This window comes from Lolium perenne, chromosome 6 (assembly GCF_019359855.2).
Source record: "Lolium perenne isolate Kyuss_39 chromosome 6, Kyuss_2.0, whole genome shotgun sequence".
NCBI classification, from domain to species: Eukaryota; Viridiplantae; Streptophyta; class Magnoliopsida; order Poales; family Poaceae; genus Lolium; species Lolium perenne.
The window spans coordinates 65,071,660-65,094,494 of record NC_067249.2 but is presented as its reverse complement, the minus strand read 5'-3'; positions in this window follow the sequence as shown (position 1 = coordinate 65,094,494).

Below are 22,835 nucleotides of genomic sequence, written 5' to 3'. Positions count from 1 at the left end.
CGTACCCCCTCCGACTCCGCCTCTTCGCATATATAAAGGTCCCTAACCTAAATCTTCGATACGGAAAAGCCACGGTACGAGAAACCTTCCAGAGCCGCCGCCATCGCGAAGCCAAGATCTGGGGGACAGGAGTCTCTGTTCCGGCACGCCGCCGGGACGGGGAAGTGCCCCCGGAAGGCTTCTCCATCGACACCACCGCCATCTTCATCACTGCTGCTGTCTCCCATGAGGAGGGAGTAGTTCTCCATCGAGGCTAAGGGCTGTACCGGTAGCTATGTGGTTAATCTCTCTCCCATGTACTTCAATACAATGATCTCATGAGCTGCCTTACATGATTGAGATTAATATGATGAGCTTTGTAATCTAGATGTCGTTATGCTATTCAAGTGGATTTTACTTATGTGATCTCCGGAGACTCCTTGTCCCACGTGTGTAAAGGTGACAGTGTGTGCACCGTGTGGGTCTCTTAGGCTATATTTCACAGAATACTTATTCACTGAGTTATGATTTGAGTTGGATGTCTCTATGAAATTGTGGTGTGTTAGTACCTCCTATGAATGCTCAAAGTGACAGCGTGGGGTGTTCATTAGTACTTGGGAATACATCTTTAAGGTTTGCCTACATGATGAATTAGAGTTCGTTATCTTGCCAGAGAGTAATTCGGAATAGCATAGTGAAGTGCTTATTTATATTCCATTATGATTGCAATGTTGAGAGTGTCCACTAGTGAAAGTATGATCCCTAGGCCTTGTTTCCAAATACTGCAATCATCGCTTGTTTACTGTTTTACTGCATCTTTACTTCCTGCAATATTACTACCATCAACTGCACGCCTGCAAGCACTTTTCTGGCGCCGTTACTACTTCTCATATTCATTCATACCACTTGTATTTCACTATCTCTCCGCCGAACTAGTGCACCTATACATCTGATAAGTGTATTAGGTGTGTTGGGGACACAAGAGACTTCTTGTATCGTGATTGCAGGGTTGCTTGAGAGGGATATCTTTGACCTCTTCCTCCCCGAGTTCGATAAACCTTGGGTGATCCACTTAAGGGAAACTTGCTGCTGTTCTACAAACCTCTGCTCTTGGAGGCCCAACACTATCTACAAGAATAGAAGCACCCGTAGACATCAGCACGCACCAAGCATATTGAGATTGATTTTTTGTTTGTTCGAGAATGGGTTGCTCGCAAGAAACTTGATGGTAGGTTTATTTCTAGCAAAGATCACATTGCTGATGGTTTTACTAAACCCTTATGTACCAAGAAACTAGATGAGTTTAAGCGTAATCTAAACCTGTCCGGTTCAGGTTCGGGGGGGGGGGGGGGTATGAGACATGTATAATGGTATGTATCCAATATGGTGTAGTACACCAATTAGATACGTACTCTACCTGTACCAGGCCACGGTGGAGGCTCTTTCCACCTTGATAACACGTAACCGAGCCATCCAACGAGGGCATCGTTCCTCCCACGAAACTCCACACCGGTGTCGCGGATGAACATGGCAATCGCCGCGTCGAGGTCGCCCCTCCAGGCGTCCTTGTCGTTCAACGACACCAAGAACGCCGCTCGCAGCCCTGGGCAGTCCTCGGGGTCATCGCTGCTGGCGATGAGCCACTGCTGCCGCTCGTACTCCGCCAGCAGCGCCGCCTTCGACGCTTCCTCCGACTCCTCCTTCACTTCCATCTTCGGGATGAGGAGGGCGCCGCCGCGCCTCTCTTGCTGCCGTGGCTGCCACTGCCGCCGCGCCTCGAATTGACGGGCGTCGCTGGCTCCTCCTTCACCACGCCATTGGGGACGGTGTAGGGCGCTGAGCGATACGACGAGGACGGCGTCGATCGGGCCGGTCCTGAGGACGAAGATTTGGAGGAGGACGAGTACGTTCTCCTCGGCTGCCATTGCGATGCGGGAGACAGTGGCGGTGAGGACGGCGCCTCCAACCTTGGAGCGCCGTTGCGGATGCCGTGGATGGCGCTCTACAGGGTGCGCCCCGGAATGCCCCAGAACAGGGCGCGCCCGTCCCTGTTCCAGCTGTTCGGCCCGTCGACGAGGCCGGTGGTGCTGCGCATCTCCATGTCGTACTTTGCCTGGAAGTAGGTGCCCCACCAGGAGTCGTTGTTTTTGGCCGCCCAGGTCGGATCGGCCTGCTCCTCGGCGTAGTGTTCAGCCCACCGGGCCCTGATGGTGTCCTTCCAGCGCTCCGTGCCCGGCGTCGGCGGTGGCGGGACGCCTATGCCGTTCACGTCCATCTTCCAGCCGCCGCTGCTTGGAAGGCGCATGTCCGGCGGGACGGGATATCCCGCGTGGTACAGCGCCCACGCCTCCTTCACGGTGAGGCTGCCGCGGCTGAAGCCGTTCGCCGCGGCGATCTTGCGGGAGGACGACGACATTGCTTGGAATGGCGAGGAGAAGATCTGGGGGCAGCGAGGAGAAGATTTGGGAGCGGCGAGAGATTGGGATGAACCGCAGGACCTCTTAATGTACATCAGCGGGAGCGGGTGGTTGCACGCAATAACGCCGGCGCGGACGGCCACGTGGCCATGCATGACGAGACGTGTCCCTTCGTCGCCTGGGAAAACTGGGACGCCATTAACGTCGCTTGACCAAAGGTAGGCGATGGGGTTTTAGGCTTCCGAGCCGCTGACGCGTCAGTCCTGCCACGCCTCGCCTCGCTTTTCGTTGTGTCTGGCGTGCCCGGAGCATCCCTGTGGAGCGGGGACGGGCTCGGAGCGTCGGACGCTGTTGCGGGCCGCGCCGGATAAAAAACGGCTTTAGGGGACGTGGCTAGGAACGTTTTTTTATCCGGCGCGCTCCAAATCGCTTTGGGGAACGGTTTGGGAACGCGACTGGAGATGCTCTTAGGAGCACAAATTTTGTTTAGTTTCAGCACGCTACGGCCAATTTGCAGTGTATGTGCAAGTCCAGCTACATGCACTAGTGGAAAACGGGGCTTTAGGCCCGGTTCGTTTGGGCTTTCAGTCCCGGTTTGCAAACCGGGACCAACAAGGCGGGACTAAAGGGTCCCCCCTTTAGTCCCGGTTTAAATATGCACCGGGTCCAAAGGCCCCGCCACGTGGTGCGGCCAGGGCGCTCGAGGTGGAGGACCTTTGGTCCCGGTTCATGTTACGAACCGGGACTGGAGGGTCTCTGCCGCGGCAGAAAATTGTCGTTTCTCTGCCGGTGCACAGGTTTAGGGTGGAGCAGCGTTTCTCTGTCGCGGTAGAGAAAATAGGCGTTTCTCTGCTGCGGCAGAGTTTCAGCAATGCATATATCATTCAAGAAACCACAAAACATCGTCAAACACCTCTTGTGCATGTGAAGAGAGCAAAGCAATACACCCCTGTTATGATAAGAAGTGAAAAAATGGCTAAGTGTGGCTCACATTAGGCAGGGGAAGGTTATATAGGCAGATGGGGAATTTGTCCCGGTTGGTAATCCAAACCGGGTCCAAAGGAGTTTGTGATACAAACCGGGACTAGAGACATCCCAGCCCTGACACAGCCTGCCGCACCCTGCCGGTGGGCCTTTAAGACCGGTTGGTATCACAAACCGGGACCAAAGGTCCCAAACAGACCAGGACCAATGGGTGAGATCGGCCTGCACACGACGAACCGGGACCAATGCCCCTCATTAGACCCGGTTTGGTTCAAAACCGACACTGTTGTGAGGCAACACACGGCGGGCCGCCATGTGGGTACGCGCGCGACGGGCCAGCGAATCGCCGGGGCCGGAGGAAAGCGACGGCTGTCGGATACGTCAAGAACCGTAGGCGCACTAGCAGCTAGGACCAAAGTTGTTGCGCCAATAGCCAGCTGCAAAAGCAAAAAGAAGAGGCAGCTTGCATGATGGACTGTCTCCATCTGCATTATGTTACGCACCAAATATGTAGTGTTTGATGTGTGTATATGGTGTATTTGGCAAGAAAACGATGTGTGCATGATGGATTTGGCACGAAAACGATGCTGCTGTCCACCACCAGCAAAGCTTCAACGCTTGCATATTGTTCATACGTATTATTGTTCTTCAAGAAAATGGCATTCGCACCTTCCATACGTGCATGGTCAGCATTATACTGGCCATGTATGTGGGAGGGGCAACGGGCCATGCGCTTCCCCCAATTATACATTTGGCGTTGCGGACCACGAAAGTTTGGAACAAAACGGTGGCTATTCGCCTATACATCCATACGGTGGACTCCAAGCTTGCAATCTTGCAACTACGTACCCACGACTGTCCGTAGAGCTTTGTTATAGCAAACACATTTCCTATCGCTAGCATTTTTGTAAAACATTGGTCCTAATAAAGTGGAAAAATATGGAATATATGCACGCGTGGTGTTAGTAAACATTTACTTAGAAAACAAAATTTATATACAAATCATTAATCAAAGCCGACGACCGTAAGTGTCAAGTCATTGTCCAACAAAAGCGGTGCAGCACAATTTTCGAACTTGTGTGCAAACTGATCCATCCAAAATAATCATTTCTTAAGCGACTTATATATAATAATCGTCCATGCGAAATTAGATTAGAAAGAGAAAACATATTAACTGGTTAGAGGTTTGCAATCACTTATCTAAAATCTGAATGGGGGCAAACTTGTTTTTTCCTATAGGCCATATTATAAAAAAATAATAGTTTTTTATTCAGTTCCACAAATAATACACAAATCAGAGAAATTACGAAAACAATACAGCCCTCGGCGTCCTCCACACCGGCTGGGACTTGTCGGCGTCGCTGAAGCTCACGGGCTGGTCGATCGCCAGAGCAGTCACATCGACTGGCAGGCGTCCGTGAAGCTGACTGAAACCTATCGGCGTTGTCGTGCCCGGCAAGATTTTTGTCTTGGGTGTGGGGCGTCGCCCTGAGAGGCCCGATCTATCAGCCTCAAACATCAAAAAAAATGTTTGATCTTGACTGGTCCACAATGCATGCATACCAACGGTGTATGTTTCAAGATATTGAGTCCGAAACTTATTATCAACCATTCCTTCAACTGACTAACGGTCCATGTTTTAGGGACCGTTAGTTCCAACACCGCACGGATAAGCCTTCCATCCAGCCACCACTAGAAGCAGTGATGAAAATCTAAGATACCTTATGTTGGAGAAGAAAACAAAGATAGAAGATAAAGTTAAAGGAAGAAGCTAAATCAAGCGCCGTGCCTTGCTACAAGGTTGTGAAGATCAGATCTACATTTTTGTCTCCTTCAAGTTGTGGTTCCACCATCTTTGATCAGATTGCTCCAACTCCGAGCTCTCGTGCCCTAAACCTTGTTGGTGTTGCATCAAAGATCTATATGTATCTTGATGTATGCTATTCTCTACTGCTGTCTAGAGAAGAACAAGTTGTATTCCCATTTGATTATAGTGAAAAAATATTTGCGTGTCTTCGTCCAGTGGTTTTTCCTCTCACCTTGAGGAGAGAGGATTGGTATCAGTGTGGGTTGATTTGCTTGTTGCTGCACCTATGTGCTGAGAGCACATAGAACTTGTCCTACCTTCTTGCAGAAATCACATACCGTGTATTGAGAGAGCATCCAGGACTTGTCCTCTCTTGGGATAGAATCTGTTCCTCTGTCTATGTTTGATGCATATTTTTCCGTCCAACACGAGCAGCGATACATGGTGTTAGTGCATTAGTGGTGCTAAAGTTTGCATCTCATTTATTTTCATATCACGTTTGAGTGTGCAAATTCCTAACAAGTTGCACCCAACATGCAAATAAATTTAATCAGTTTAGATTTGGGTGTGGCCGTGTGGGATATGAGTATAGGATTGATGCGCTAGCCAAGTTTGGGCAGTGTATTTATATTCAACGCTCCCCCACATCTAGGCTATTTTAGTCCTTTGCGTAGATTCGGTGCAAACCACAGAATCTATTTTTCTTTTGGTATTTAAAATTGCGTGAGCGGGGTCTTGAACTTAAAACATCTTAGCTCTGATACCATATAGGATTGATGCACTAGCCAAGTTTTCTAAAAGATCGATCTGATGAAAAGAGAGTAAACATTGTATTTATATTCAACAAATGAGAATCAGTTACCATTGTGTAAATAAATTAAAAATATTCATTTGCAACCACAATTTCACTGAACAAAAAAATAACTACATACATACATGCTTACATACTGAATTATTGTTTTTACATTTTTTTCAGTTGCAAACATCGTGCAACACAAAATATTCCAGTTGCACCCAGACCAGCGCTAATCTTTGCGTCAAATCCAAGAGTGAGGATATGACCGAACTCTAAGGGAATTCTCATATGACCAAGACTTAGCAATTCCGATCACTATATAGCATATTTTATGCACCTCTTGTTATTTCCTATTAGGTTAATATATGATATTGATGCAAATTTGTAACTTAAGGGCATCTCTAACCTATGATATTGATGCAAATTTGTAACTTAAGGGCATCTCTAACCGAGCGACCCAAACAGACGCGCTGGGTCGTCCGGCTGGGTCGCACGCTGCGCCCAACGCGGCGACCCAAAAAGACGCCACGTGGTTCGTCTTCCCTGCGCGGCGCTGCGCCATGGCAGGCCTCGACGGGACAGCAATGGCGGGCGGTTGAACGCGTGGGAAAGTTCCCGCGCTCACCAAGGTTCGCGCACGCGAAAAGGGCTTTGGCGCGCGCTCGCGCCCAAGTTTCCCGCCCAAGGCCGCCGCCTATAAAAGACAGCGGCGGGCTCACAGACCTCGTCACAGCCGCTCCGCCGTCCTCTCCCCCTCCACCTTCTCCGGCGCCCTCTCCATCGCCATGCCGCGCACTCTGCAGGCCACGTGGGCCAAGCTCTCCCTCGCCGCCCGGGCCAGGTTCCCGCGGACGGAGGAGGAGGAGCGCACGGACGCGCGGTGGGTCGCTGACGACGAGGCGCTCCGCGTCGCTGCCGCGGCGGCGGCGAAGAAGGAAGAGGACACGGAGATGGTGGAGGCGGCCGCGGACGGCTGGCACGAGACCGCGGACGGGTGGTACGAGGCTGCGGAGGAGGGGGCCGCCGCGGAGGAGGAGCCCGTCGACGCGGAGGACCTCGCGCTGGCGAACATCAACGCCGCCATCGAGGAGCGTCTCGCCGACCTCACTCGCGTGATGAAGGATCACGAGGCCACTTGCCGGGCCGCCCGCCGCCGATTGGGCGACCTCCTCAGCCAGAAGAACCAGCTGCTCGCCATGCGAGCAGCCCGCCACCTCATCCAGCGCCCGGGAGGCTGCTGCGTCGGTGGAGCGCGGCCGACAAGAGCGCATGCGCCGGCGGAACGAGAACAACGAGGCCCAGGACGCCGGCCACGTCCGCCTGGAGGCGCGGACCGCTGTGGAACGTGCCGCCCTGCAGGAGCTGGAGCTATGCGGGAAGCGGATGGTGCCGCCGCAGGAGGCGGAGCGCGAGCGCGCCCGAGGCGCGAGGATGGAAAGGAGGAGGATGAAGGCCTCCGCCACGCCACCCAGCTTGTAAGCTGGAGCGGAACCCTCACGCGTACAGGCCGCCCGCGTCGAGTGAAATCCACGGCCCCGACGACGCGTCGGCGAGGAGTCGCCGGCGAGGCCGCCGGCCCCGTACGTATTAGGATAGGAGTAGTAGATTAAAAATAAATTGTAATGGGTACCTTTTTAATGAAGAAAAATTATTTCTGCCTATGACACGCGGGCCAGGGGCGGACAAGGGGCGGACGCGAGCGGCCAGCCATCGGCGTCCGCGGCCACGCAAACTCGTCCCAGATTTGGGCCGGGTTTGGGTCGTCCCGGATGCCGCGGCCATCCGTTTTAGGGATGGGTCCGCGCGCTGGGCCGGCTTTTTGTCCGGATCGACCCATCCGGACGCGCGGGCGCGGGATGGGTCGCTGCGTTGGAGATGCCCTAATAAAGTGTTGCTTGGGCTCAAAAAAAAAAAGTGTTGCTATTGTCGGTCCCCTCAAGCTCCCGTGAGCACAACATAATATCGTTTTTGCTAATAGTGAAATTATAGAATAGATAGGCGCCTCGCTTGTCTTGTGTGGTTCTTGTTTCCCACTCTAAAACATTTTTCGTGTAAATCATAGTGTAAACTTGTGCACCAAATTTTGTTTTGTCATGCACTGTTATTTGCGCATATTTGCAGTGTAGTTTAATTGGACATCATTTGTATGGTTGCTCCCCTCCAGGGCGACTCGGGGCGGAACCCTAGCCCCCAGCGCCGCCGCCTTCGCCTCCCCCTCCCCCCTCCTCGTCGTCCCCGGAGGTCGCCACCGGCGAAGCCTGGCGCGGCCGGTGATGGGGGCGGCGGGGATCCTCGCGTGGTCCTCTGGTGCGGCGGATGGAGGTTTGCCTCCGCACTGGTGGGATGGCCCAATCACTTGGAGGATGATGGCGGCGCGGCCCTCTCGCCGGGCGGGCGGTGATGGCGGCGGCGGCATCGCCCCGGCTGGTGACGCGGCCTCTCCTCACTTCCTCGCCGCGGCCTCGTCGGGCGGGCGGTGTTGGGGGCGGCGGTGCGACCCCAGAACCTGGTGGCGCGGTCCTCTCCTTCCGTCCTCGCCTCGGCATCGCCGGGCAGGCGGTGATGGGGACGGATCTCGTACTGCTCCTTCTCAAGGTCTGCGTGATGGGATTTGTAGCATAGAAAACAAAAAATTTCCTACCGCGAGAACGAAAACCAAGCCAAGATGTAATCTAGAAGATGGTAGCAACGATGGGATCACGAGACTAACCCTTGAAGATTTCCAAAGCGTACGAGATTAGATCTCGTTGTTGCAGAAGATGATCACTTGCCGCTATCAAAAGCGTGTAGAAGATCTTGACGGTGCCACAATCGGGCAGCACCTTCGTACTCGGTCACACGTTCGGTGTTGATGAAGACGACGTCCTTCTCCCCGTTCCAGTGGGCAGCGGAAGTAGTAGATCCTCCTCGGAATCCCGGCAGCACGACGGCGTGGTGGCGGTGCAGGGCTTCGCCTATGCGCTGCGGGAGTAGTATGTGGAGGAGGGGCGCTAGGGTTTGGGGAGAGGGGGTCTTGGGCGCCGGCCTCAAGGGGTGTGGCCAAGGTGGAGGCTTGAGTGGCCGGCCCCCTCCCCTTGCCCCTCTTTTTATAGGTGGAAACCCCCAAGAGTTAGACTACAAGTCTTCGAATAAGACCCGAAACCAAAACTTGCCATAAGGACGAAACCTACTCAAGATGGGACTCCTACTCAAGGTGGGACTCCCACCTTTCCTTGGGGGGGGGGGGGGGGGGGGGTGGCCGGCCACCATGGTGGAGTCCACCTGGGACTCCTCCCCCTTAGGGTTGGCCGGCCATGCTAGGTGGAGTCCACTTGGGACTCCACCTTCCATGGTGATTTCTTCCGGACTTTTCTAGAACCTTCTAGAACCTTGCATAAATGCACCGGATCATTTTCAAACTTGGAAAATGACTTCCTGTACATGAATCTTATTCTCCGGACCATTCCGGAACTCCTCGCGATGTCCTGGATCCCATCCGAGACTCCGAACAAAACTTCGAACTCCATTCCATATTCCATATCTACTTAAACGACATCAAACCTTAAGTGTGTCACCCTACGGTTCGCGAACTATGCAGACATGGTTGAGACCTCTCTCCGACCAATAACCAATAGCGGGATCTGGAGATCCATAATGCCTCCCACATATTCAACGATGACTTAGTGATCGATTGAACCATTTACATACGATACTGATTCCTTTTGTCACGCGATATTTTACTTGTCCGAGGTTTGATCATCGGTATCTCTATACCTCGTTCAACCTCGTCTCCGACAAGTACTATTTACTCGTACCGCGGTATGTCATCTCTTATTAACCATTCATATGCTTGCAAGCTAATTAGACGACATTCCACCGAGAGGGCCCAGAGTATATCTATCCGTCATCGGGATGGACAATATCCCACTCTTGATCCATATGCCTCAACTCATACTTTCCGAATACTTAATCCCACCTTTATAACCACCCATTTACGCAGTGGCGTTTGATGTAATCAAAGTACCCTTCCGGCATAAGTGATTTACATGATCTCATGGTCGAAGGACTAGGTAACTATGTATCGAAAGCTTATAGCAAATGAACTTAATGACGTGATCTTATGTTACGCTTAATTGGGTGTGTCCATTACATCATTCATCAATGACATAACCTTGTTATTAATAACATCCAATGTTCATGATCACGAAACCATGATCATCTATTAATCAACAAGCTAGTTATACAAGATGCTTACTAGGGACTTCTTGTTGTTTACATAACACACATGTATCAATGCTTCGGTTAATACAATTATAGCATGGTATGCAAACATTATCATAAACACAAAGATATATTATAATAACCATTTTATTATTGCCTCTTGGGCATATCACCAACAGTCTCCCACTTGCACTAGAGTCAATAATCTAGTTTACATTTGTAAACATATAATACCTTGGTCTTCCGGTGCTTTATCATGTTTTGCTCACGGGAGAGGTTTTTAGTCAACGGATCTGACACGCTCAGAAACGTATGTATTTTGCAATTCATTTGCATCTCAACGCATCACTCATTTTCCAAATGAGTCGGCATTAATCATATATGTTCAGTCTTTTGGTGCAACCTTAATTCCGCGGTCTGAAATATGTCACTCATATTGTCATACACAATATAGCTTCAAAGTTCTGACACTATTGGAACTACACCAAATTCTCAAAGAACTCTTCGACTTAAACATCCTCAGTCATTGTCAAAACAATGACATACTCTGCCTTCGTTTGTAGAATCCGTCAAAATATTTAGAACTCATCTAAATCTAGCATAGACAACTTCTAGCTCATTGTGCTACCTTTTAAACAACACTTAGCCTAATTTGAGATTGAATTTTTATTTTTATATGTGACCAAACTAATATCGGTGTAACACCTTACAGCGATTTGTTTGTCATTACCCCATACAAAAACTATATATCCTTGGTTCTTCTAAAGCACCCAAGGTTATTCTTACTGTTGTCCAATAATCATTACATGAATTATTCTGGTATATGCTCCTAACTCTTTAGAGCACAGGACATCTAATTTTGTACATATTATTCATGATCTAAAATCACTCATGTGTTTTTACTCATCGAGTGTCAAATACACTCAAGTCTTGTGAAACTTTCTCATGAAAAGAACACCTTCTTAATATTTCTATATTGAACTACTTCAATATCCATTCTATGTACTTTAACTTAAACTTATTATGTGTTTTAATCTATCTTCATAGATCTTGACACTAAATATGTTTCAGTTCATATCCTTTCATTGAAGTTAATTCTCAATGAAACCTTTTATAATCAAGTATATAATTACATCATTTATAACCAACTATATGCCATCTACATAAAGTATTATAAATATGTCTCAGCGCTCCCACTTAATTTCTTGCAAATGCAAGCATCTTCATCGTTTCTCATGAAATCAAAAACTCTTTGACTATTTCATCCGGTGAAGATTCCAACTCCGAGATACTCACTTCATCCAATTGAAGTTTGTATACCTATCTAGTATTTCACGGACCAGCAAAATTGGTTGTATCTTGTATACATCCTTCATACATACTTCTGATAAGGAATGTATTTCTGCCATCCTAATAACATATTTCATAAAAGAAATATGTAGCGATTACTAGAATAATCCAAATAGACTATAAGCATTGCTACGGAAGATCTAATCTTATCGTAGTCAACTCTTTGAACTTTGTCGTAAACAATTTTTCGACAAGTCGAGCTTATTCAAGGATATTCCATCCAAGTCCATCAATTTTATAGATGCATTTACTTTCAAAAAGTATTCATCTATCTTGGATTTCATGGCGCATAGCCATTTTAACGGAGTCAGGGCCCATCATAACTTCTTTGTATGTAGTTGGTTTATCATTGTTCAAAATCAATCATTTGTCCACAAATCATTTATTTGATTACAAAGTAAACCATATCTACAAGGTTCAATAGGTACTTCGATCTCCATGGCTAAAACACTTTGTAGTCATGGGAGCCATGATTTTTGTGGCTGCTTCCGGAACCAATTCCGATGCTGTGCTACTCTGATCATTATGCTCAGGTTCATAAACCTTATCAAGTTCTATTGTCCTCCCACTCAAATACTTCACTAGAAAACAATTTCTTGGAAATAAGAAAATAACATTAACAAACACTTTTGTCTTTTACTTCATAGTGGAAAGAATTCCCTATCAATTCTCTGGGATAACCAACAAAGACATTCATCCGATTTTGGTTGTAAACTCATTTACTTATGCTATGCATACCAAAATTTAAGAAAGGACTATTAGGGTTTATACCCATGCCATCACTCGTATAGTGTCATTTCAACGGATCATGATGATGCTCTATTCAGTGTAAAAGCGGTAGTCACTAAAGTATAATCCACAAAAATATAATGGCGTCATATTATCTCATCATTAACCCAACAAGGTTTGGATACATCTCTCGGATACTACATCATCACTATGATACTCCAAGAAACGTGAGTTGTAGAACAATTTCATAACTCTCTTAGATGTTCGCTAAAACTCGTAATTCAAATATTTCATCCATGATCCAATCATAGATATTTGACTTTTCCATTACGATGATTTCCACTTCATGCTGAAATTTATTTGAATCCATTCAAATGTTTCAAACTTCTTCCTTATCGAATATATCCACATATATATACTCAATTCATTGTTGGAAGTTTTCATGAAGTAGAAGAATCTCCCGCACACAACTATGCCCAGTGAACCACATACATCATCATGTATGTTTCCACTAAGTTAAGTTGCCCGTTCAACTCTTGTCCTATGAACGGTATTTTAGTCATTCTCTTTAGAAAAGATTTGCAAGTGCCAAACGATTCAAAAATCAAATGACTCCAAAAATCCATTTGCATGGAGTTCCTTCATGCGTTCCTTTCTAACATGACTTAAATGGCGGTTCCACAAATAAGTGGAATTCAAATCATTTGCCTTATGACATTTTAGCGTCAGTGTTATGTATGTGTGTTTCACCATTAAGGTTTATAATAACTTATCCATCGTACATGGAGTAATGTCATAATTTGAACAACTCATTGTTTTCATTTGACCAGAGCAAAATAACAATTATTAAATTCTTTATTATAAATTCTAAGGGCTAGGTAGAATGCCAACGACAAACATAATAACACTTTATTATGTTCCAGACGTGCATTATTACCATATTCCTTATGAGTCACTTAGGCCATCGTATTCTTGTATTGCGTTGTATTGTATGACATCTCATACCAACCAATCTGGTACAAATACCCAAGAATTTCATTATGTGACCAAACAAGGAATACATCCATAACATGTATATTATTTATATACACCTGAGCTAGACTTTCTAGTCTTTTCTTTCTTTCTGCCAAACACTTCAACATCAATAACTTCTAGGTTTGTTGGTAAAATACCAATAACCTTGAGGTTCTTACTTTGAAGTTGATCATCATATGACAAGTGTTCCAGATTTCACTATTAGTAACTATGTAATATGATGAACAATTTCACTCATAATTTTATCCATCATATCATGACGACTTTCCGAGACCATGTCTGTACATGCTAGGCTCGTAAAGTTTAACCTTAGTATTCGCATGTACAAATCTGTCTTGCACCTGTTGTATGCACTCGTAGAATCTATAACACCCGATCATCACGAAATGCTTCGAAACGACGAGTCTTAGCAACGGTGCATACTAAGGACGATCACTTCATGGATATGCGAATATCGTTAGTGCCCAACTTAGTTGGAGGATTGGGACGCCTAGCGTCTTCAACCTTCATACATTCCCATAAAACTTATGAGTTTATGTAGTCTCACTAGATTATATTCTATCATCTTGTAATAAGGTCTTAGATATCACATATATCTCATACCTTGCTTATTTCTGAAAACAAACTTTTCAGCTCCTTAATTTTCAAACAGATTTGAACTTCAAGTTTCACGAAGACAAGATGACTTGAGGTACTAATTGAAACCATTGCTCTTTGAATCAACAATGTGAGGTTTACTAAAAGTTTGCAATAGGACTTAATCATTTCTTGATTCTTTAACAATACGGTACCAGTCCGTAAAGTTACTTGTCAGACTTAACAGTATTTCTATCTCAATTACAAGACTAGCGCATAGTAGAAAACGGATGCCAATTCTACAAATTAATTCAAAATACTATTCAGACTATGTTTATGATAATTAGTTCATGTTTTAATCTAATTACTAATGAACTCCCACTTAATACAACGTCCCTCATAGTTGTTTAGTGGTACACGATCCATATCCACTACACCAAAACCGATCATCACGTGAGATGATGTAGCTTCAATGGTGAACATCAACATGTTGATCATATCATTCATATGACTCGTGTTTAACCTTTCAGTTTCCTGTGTTCCGAGGCCATGTCTGTACATGCTAGGCTCGTCAAGCAAACCCAAGTATTCCGCGTGTGCAAACGTGGCTTACACCCGTTGTATGTGAACGTAGAATCTATCACATCCAATCATCACGAGATGCTTCAAAACGACAAACTGTAGCAACGATGCATACGAGGGGAGAACATTTTATTATCTTGATATTAATGTGAGAGATCATCTTATAATGCTACCGTCGCGATCTAAGCAAGATAAGATGCATGAAGGATTAACATCACATGCAATTCATAATGTGATATGATATGGCCCTTTAGTCTTTGTGCCTTCGATCTTCATCTCCAAAGCACGGACATGATCTCCATCATCAACGGGCATGATCTCCATCATCGTCGACGTAGCGTCAAGGTTCATGGCGCCGTCTTCATGGTTGTTCACCTCATGTAGCAACTATTACAACTACTTTGAAATAATACTACAACATGAAATATAAAGACAACCATAAGGCTCCTGCCGGTTGCCACAATACAATAATGATCATCTCATACATATTCATCATCACATCATGGCCATATCACATCACCAAACCCTACAAAAACAAGTTAGACGCCTCTAATTTGGTTTTCATATTTTACGTGGCCGGTTTAGGGTTTTCGAGCAAGATCCAATCTACCTACGAACATGAACCACAACGGTGATACTAGTGTTGTCAATAGAAAGAGTAAATTGAATCTTCACTATGGTGGGAGAGACAGACACCCGCAAAGTCACTTATGTAATACAAGTTGCATGTCGAGCGTGGAGCAAATCTCATGAACGCGGTCATGTAAAGTTAGCCCAGGCCGCTTCATCCCACTATGCCACAAAGATGCAAAGTACACGAACTAAAGACAACAAAGCATCAACGCCCACAAAACAATTGTGTTCTACTCGTGCAACCAATCTATGCATAGACACGGCTCTGATACCACTGATGGGATTCGTAGCATAGAAAACAAAAGTTTTCCTATCGCAAGAACGAAAATGTAACATCCCAAATTTCAATAAAAGAGAGAATAAGAATTCCAGAGATCCAAAATTCAGAACCAACAAAAACTTTTAAATTGCATATAGTGCCCTGCATAGGACTTGTGCATTTTGAGTGATATGCCATGATGATTGTTTTATTTGTTTATGTGATGAACCCTAAAACCCTAAAGTGATCAAGTGAAGATCACCAATCAAATAAATCAAAAAGAGAAAGAAATCAAATAAGAATAAAACCCTAAAAACCCTAACATATGGCATATGCCATTTTTGCAAACTTTGACCCTAGACCCATTTGACCTTCACCATTACTTGTCATATGTTATTAAATAGTTATTACAACTTTGGGAATCAAAGAAATACCAGTTAAACCAAATCCAAAATCAAAATATGCTCACATAGAATAATGGTCATTTTTGACATTTACAATCTGGTCACCACTTTGAGCCACTAGATTTCAAGATTTCTAAACTAAACAAATTCCATTCTTTGCATGTCATCCAAGTACACAACAAGGTGAACAACTTCTGTAAAGAGCATCACACCAAATTCATCTTGGATCAAAAGTTAGGAGCAAGCAAAGAGGAGACTTTGAAACAATTGCAAGATCACCAATTTTCAAATTTTGATCAAACCATGCCATTTCTTGATCACCACTTGACTCATCCATGACCCCTGGACCCCACCCTACCTAGCCCATGCATGGACACCTCCTGGACACGACCAAACATGGCGTGGCCATGGCCATGCCGGCCACGTTCCTCATCGACGCCCACCCCTCTCTCCCTGCCTCTCCAGCCCAAGCCACCGTGCCAAACGAGTCGCCCTTGATCTCCTGAGATCGCCCGTACCGGCCGTTGGGCGAGAGGACGCTGACACGACCCGGATGGAGCGCGCCCACGACGCCCCAGGTACGCCGCCAACGGCATGGCGACGTCACCAGCGCACGGACGCGCACGACCAGGGCACGCGCCGCTCGCCGTACCCCGACCACCTCCGCGCGCCCTGGTACTTGTCTCGCCACGCGGAGCTCGCCGGACAAGCTGCCATCACCCCCTAGCGCCTACGGTCACCGGAGAGGACACGACCGCCCGCCACGGCCGCGGCAGTACACGCGCTCGCCTGACCATCGTACGCCACCATTTGCCGCGCCGTTGACGCTCCGAGGACCGTGGTGACGTCGTGAACACCACGGCGCCAAAGCCTAGCCCTCTAGCTCACCGAAGACGCCGCGCCCACGTCGACCCTCACCCTGCCCCGCAGCACCCTCTCCCTCCTATAAATAGAGCACTCCCTCGAGCAATCCCACCACACCACCATGATCTCCTCTCACCCCTGCTTCTCCTCGCACCGCTAGCCACCTCAATCGACGTCGGAGTCGCCGCAATCACAAGCTCGGAGCCGCGGAAGCCCTGGAGAAATCGCCGTCGATCCAGGCCACCTCGAGCTCCGCCGCTGCTACAGGCTGCCTCGCCGTCATCTACACCTTCGTCACGCACACTGCCAACCCTAGCTGGAGCCACGGTGAGCTTGCCGACCCCCTACCTCGCCGCGCCAGTAGCCCGATCTCGTCGGAGATGACGATGGCCCTACGCCGTTCGATCCTGTTCTAATCCAACGCACCGCATCGCTCGTACCGCTTCGGGCGTTATGACTGACTGACAGGTGGAGCCCACCCTCAGACAGCCCACGCGTGCGTGGACGCGTGGTGGGCTGGACTTGGGCTGTTTAATTCAAATCTGGCCCGTTAGAGTTTCCCGCCGGCCCTTTTATTTGAATCTCGTTTAAATAATTTCAAACCAATTTCAATACTGGCCCTGACTTTGAAATTCCATAGAATCTGTTTGGCTTGGCCAAATTTAACAAATTTTATATTGTTGGAAAGCCACTGAAAAGATCTACAACTTGCCACTGGTCTCACTGTGAGATTAGTTGTAGAAATAAAGTGACAAAAAGATTAAGTCAGGGACTTTTGCACATTCAAATAAATATTAAAAATCAACCAAAAATGATATTTAGTTAATTCCAACTCTAATAGCTCACATTCAACTTACACTAATTGTTTCTGCAATAAAATGGTGTGGTCACTTTGGATGATCATGGCCTAGTTTAAATAATGGACAATATGGCTAGTTTACTTAAGTGATATTGTCCAAAACTATTATGGAAATCATATGAAGTTTTGTACTTCATTTAAATCTTGTCTCAAGTACTTTCATATGAAGTTTGGACCCCTGGTAATATACTCTCACATGAAATACTTGGAGATATTAAATCATTTGTTGAATTGTTAAATAGTATGAGGTATCTCTACCTCATTTAAATCATTTTCTCAAATGATAATGATGAATGGTTGACTTAGATCAACATGAATTCATGTATGATTATTTGAGAAATTAAATCTTAAGAAGATTCAATGAGAGGAAATTACTTTCCTCAAGAACTAAATGGAAACTATTATTTACATATGTAATGAGAGGAAATTATTTTTCTTCAATAAAGAAAGCCAACGCACCTAATTGTGTTATGTGTGTGCTTAGCATAGTTTGTGTGAAATAATGATGTGTTTAGTATAGCTCTTGAGCTTGTTGAGTGATTATACCTCGTATTCAAATTTAGACGCTAGCACCGGAGAATACCAAGAGAAGGAAGGATTCTACCAAGAGTAGGAAGAGGAACACCTTGAGAACTACCAAGGCAAGCTAATACTCTTGCAAAGTGCAAAGCCCCTTTGGGGCAAGGCACCATGATTCTTACCTTTCTTACCACAAGCCTATCCCAAGTTTTTACCTTACAAGTTTCTACTTGTTTATTTAAAGGGTTACTTTAATAAGTTAACTTGGTCTAAGTAAAGAAGATTACTAGAGTAGCAAAGTTAGTCTCAAGCTAGCCAAGCAAGATAGCACCCCTCATGATTAGTGCTAGTGCTAAATACTAAAAACTTGACTACTCTAGATGGGAGCATGTGGCTTGAATTGAATTTGAAACCTTGGAATGATGAATCATTCCATTGAATGATTTTCGAAGATGAATATGACCAAGAGAAGATAGTGATTTTTGATATAAAACTGATGTTGGTTTGGATGCGATACCTTTCCAATTTTTGAGTACCCCCACAATACCTGATTATGGGTAGGGCTTAACTGGAAATTTATACATCTTAGTATGGGTTCCCTCTGAACACACATCATAGGGGTTATCCCGAGGCTGCCTCCATTGTTGAGAAATGATGTGAATTGAGGTGAATTGTACGGCCAAGCCCTGTGCAGTTCCCAGGTTGATAGTTGGTCTTCACTGGGAGGCCAAGCTCATGGGGAGAGGTGCTCATACTAGGGTTCGTAAGTGAAAGGTTATGGTTGATGATCCGCGTACTGTGTTACGATGATTCGGGGTTATCCCGACGGATGAAATCAAATGTTGTGGCACAAGTGTGCAACCTCTGCAGAGTGTAAATCTATTCGAATAGCCGTGTCCACGGTTACAGACGGTTGGAAAGGCCATACAGTTTCCGGTGTCAGATTTTGAAAATGTTGGTGAAATGAATGGTGACTTGGTGACTTGTTGAATTACAACAAATGATGTGGGAATGACACTAATGTTCCCATTTGAGCTAGTTTAGCACATGAATAAGTCTTTCTCAAATACTTGTGAAATAAAATTGACTTTATGCAAATAAACTAGAGCTTAGCACCCCCTTACCAGAATTGTTAGCACTTACATTAGTAGTAGTTTGCAAGTACTTAAAGTACTTACGACTTTGTCCCTAGCTATTCAAATGGCCAGAGTATGAAGATGAACAGAACTATCAAGGAGATGACCAGTAGGACGCCTATGACAACTAGAAGTCTTCTGACGTCAAGCGTTGGCCTGTGGACTAGAGAGTCCCTTTATCTTTACGCTTCCGCTGTGAACTTGTGTTTGATCGTTGGTCAATAGATCAACTATTTGTGTAATATGGATCATGTGATTCAAGTTGTAAGACAATATGGTTTGTAATAAATGATGACTATGATATTCGACTATTATGCCTCGCAACAACATTATCCTGGGATTGCGATGAATGACATAATAGGCATCCGGACTTAAAAATCCGGGTGTTGACAAGTTGGTATCAGAACCATTGTTTGACCTTAGAAGACCCTAGTTAGAATGGACGTTCATAAAAACCTAACTTTGAAATCAAAATGAAGAGAATATTTATGAAAATTTATGCACACTCTTGTCTTTGAGGCTTTTTCAAATTTGATGAATCATGCTCTTTCTTATTTGAAACTACTTAAAATTTTGCCACACTTGTTCACTCTCTAACTTACTCCTCCAATTCGCTTTCAGATGGAGCCGAATGAACCCATCAACGCCAAGTTTTACCAACTTGGGAACAGAGGGAGTTTGATCTTCGAGCACGACCTCGACGCTGTCTCGGACTTCCTTGGACGCCCACACCCTGAGTTCCACGGGATCCAGGTGAATGACCAGGCTGGAGGAGAGTTGCAGTGGAGCATCACCGCCAACTTAAGGGGCAAGATGGAGCCTCCCACCTCGGAGAGGATCCTCTTCTCCTTCCGCGAGAGCAACTGGCTCGACGGACTCGCACGTGGCCTCCAGGAGGCACTTACGCGTCTCTGTGGACAGAACATGGTGCGCCTACTTGCGTCTCGCTTCGCACATCTCGTGAGGCGTGATGCTATGGGCATGCCTATGGAGCTGCAGCCGCACCCGGAGATGAGGCACCATGCTGAGCACCTGGACTTCATGCTGTACCACACTCAGAAGGAGCTGGACAACTCCCGTGCGTACGCGAACCAGACTCACCTCGCACTGGCAACTCATGCCGATGCCATCAAGATGCTCTCCAAGGACCGCAACAAGCTCCGCCTGCAGCGTGCCAAGAGGGACGCTACTATTGTGCGCCTTCGCGCCCAGATAGCATCTTTGGAGGCCACCGTCAAGGCCCAGGAGGACCAGCTGAGAGAGATGGAGGAAGACGAGGGAGGTATCGACATTCAGGGAGGAGGAGCCTTCCTGAGTGACGACGACGACTATGAGGAGGACGAGTTCACCGAGGAGGAGGACTACGCTTTCCTGGAGCTAGGACCTGACGACGTCGTTCCCATCGATGTTGAGGACGAGGGTAGTTGCACTTGATCACTGATGTAGGTGTGAGTTGTATCCCGTCCCTTGTATCGTAGTATGAGAAAGGTTCTTAAAACCATGGGAAGTGTTGGTATGTTAGTTTGTAATGTGTTATGTTGAATGAATGAATGAATGTTTGTGTTTGTCATCAAAAGCATTCAAGTTTTAAAAAGTTTTGAACTTACTCAAAATAAACCATAGAAATTTCCCTCTCATCTCATAATCTTCTGTATATTCAGATGGCCCCTCCCAATCGCACCAACAACGACGCCATGATGCAACTGCTGCAAACCCTGCTGGCTGACAGGGAGACTGAAAGAGCTGAACGTCAAGCCAACATCGCCGCACTGCAAAACCTTGCTAACCAAGGCCATGGGAATCATGATCATCCCGGATCGAAGCTCAAGAACTTCCAGAACACCAACCCTCCAGTGTTTAGCAAGACTGAAGAACCCCTCGACGCCGACGAATGGATTCAGACTATGGAGAACAACTTGGAAGTCGCCGGAGTAGAAGCCAACGAGAAGGTCTTGTTTGCAACCCACTACCTTGCCGGACCAGCCCGAGCCTGGTGGACTAGCACCCGTGCCATGAACGGAGGTCAACTCATGACTTGGGCAGATTTCAAGCTCAAGTTCAGCAAGTACCATGTGCCCCCGGGCCTTATCAAGAAGATGAGGGATGAGTTCCGCGAACTCAAGCAAGGAAGGATGACGGTGGTAGAATACCGCGACAGGTTCCTTACACTGTCAAGGTACGCCCCCGACGAGACCGACACCACTGAGAAAAGGCAGGAGAGATTCCTGAACGGACTGCATGATGAGATGCAGACTGTCCTCGTCAACATCCCCTTCGCCGACCTTGAAGCCTTAGTGGATTCCGCCATCCAGATGGAGGGCAAGTTGAACCAAGCCAATGAGAACCGCAAACGCCGCATGATGCACCAGAGTGGGCCCAGCAATACCCCAAAGTATCGCCCCAGCTCAAGCGGAGGTTTTGCCCCCAGAAACAACAAGCCCCAGATGCAGACTTCACGCCCGGGTTTTCAGAACCGGAGTGGAGGAAACCCCAGGCCAGGAGGCCACCCCAACAACAACCACAACTACCAGAACAACACCAACAACTTCAACCGCGCCCCAATGCGAGCCCCCAACCCCAACAACAACAACACCAACACCGCTCGAAGAACTGGGAGCAACGCCATCCCCGTCGCAACCAAGGACAAGGCCACCATCACTTGTTATGAGTGTGGTGTAGTGGGACACTACTCCAACGAGTGCCCCAAGAGGCTCGCCAAGCTCGCCGGCAACACTGTTGCTCCTGCTCAGCAGCAACACCGCGTCTCCACTGGCAAGAAGTTTGCCCCCAACAACCCCAATAACCGCAACGGCCGTCTCTTCCACATGAACGCCGAAGAAGCTCAGGAAGCACCAGATGTTGTACTGGGTATGTTTCCTGTCAACTCCGTACCTGCCAGAGTGTTGTTTGATTCCGGAGCATCTCATTCTTTTGTCACCGAAGACTTTGCATCCACAAGTAAAATTCAACCTATCAGTTTGAAGCATGTCATGATAGTTCAAATTCCCGGATCAACCACCAAAGCCAGAAAATTTTGCAAAAATGTACCCATCAGAATACATGAAGTAGATTTTTATGCCAATCTGATTATTCTGGGAACCAAAGGGTTGGAAATAGTACTGGGTATGGATTGGATGGCCAAACATCATGGATTGATTGACTGTGCCAAGAAAGCCATCACCATGACTAGTAGCACTGGTATCATAGTAGAACATGTATCTGAAAGACTGCCCAGAAAGTTTACCTGCAACCAGAGTGTAGCCAAGCCAACCTTGGATCAGATCAGGGTCGTCTGTCGATACCCTGATGTGTTTCCTGATGGTCTACCCGGTATGCCCCCAGATCGGGATATCGAGTTTATCATTGAGTTAATCCCTAGAACCGGACCTATAGCCCAGAGAGCCTATAACATGAACCCAGCAGAGTTAGTGGAACTGAAGAAGCAACTGGATAAATTGCTAGCCAAAGGTCTGATTCGACCAAGTGCGTCGCCTTGGAGATCCCCCGTTTTGTTTGTGGACAAGAAAGACGGTGCTAGTCGTTTATGTACGGATTATCGTAAGCTTAACGACGTCACCATCAAAAACAAATACCCCTTGCCGAAGATAGAAGATCTGTTTGACCAACTGACCGGTGCCATAGTATTCTCGAAGATTGATCTTAGGACTGGATACCATCAATTGAAGATTCGTGCATCGGATATTCC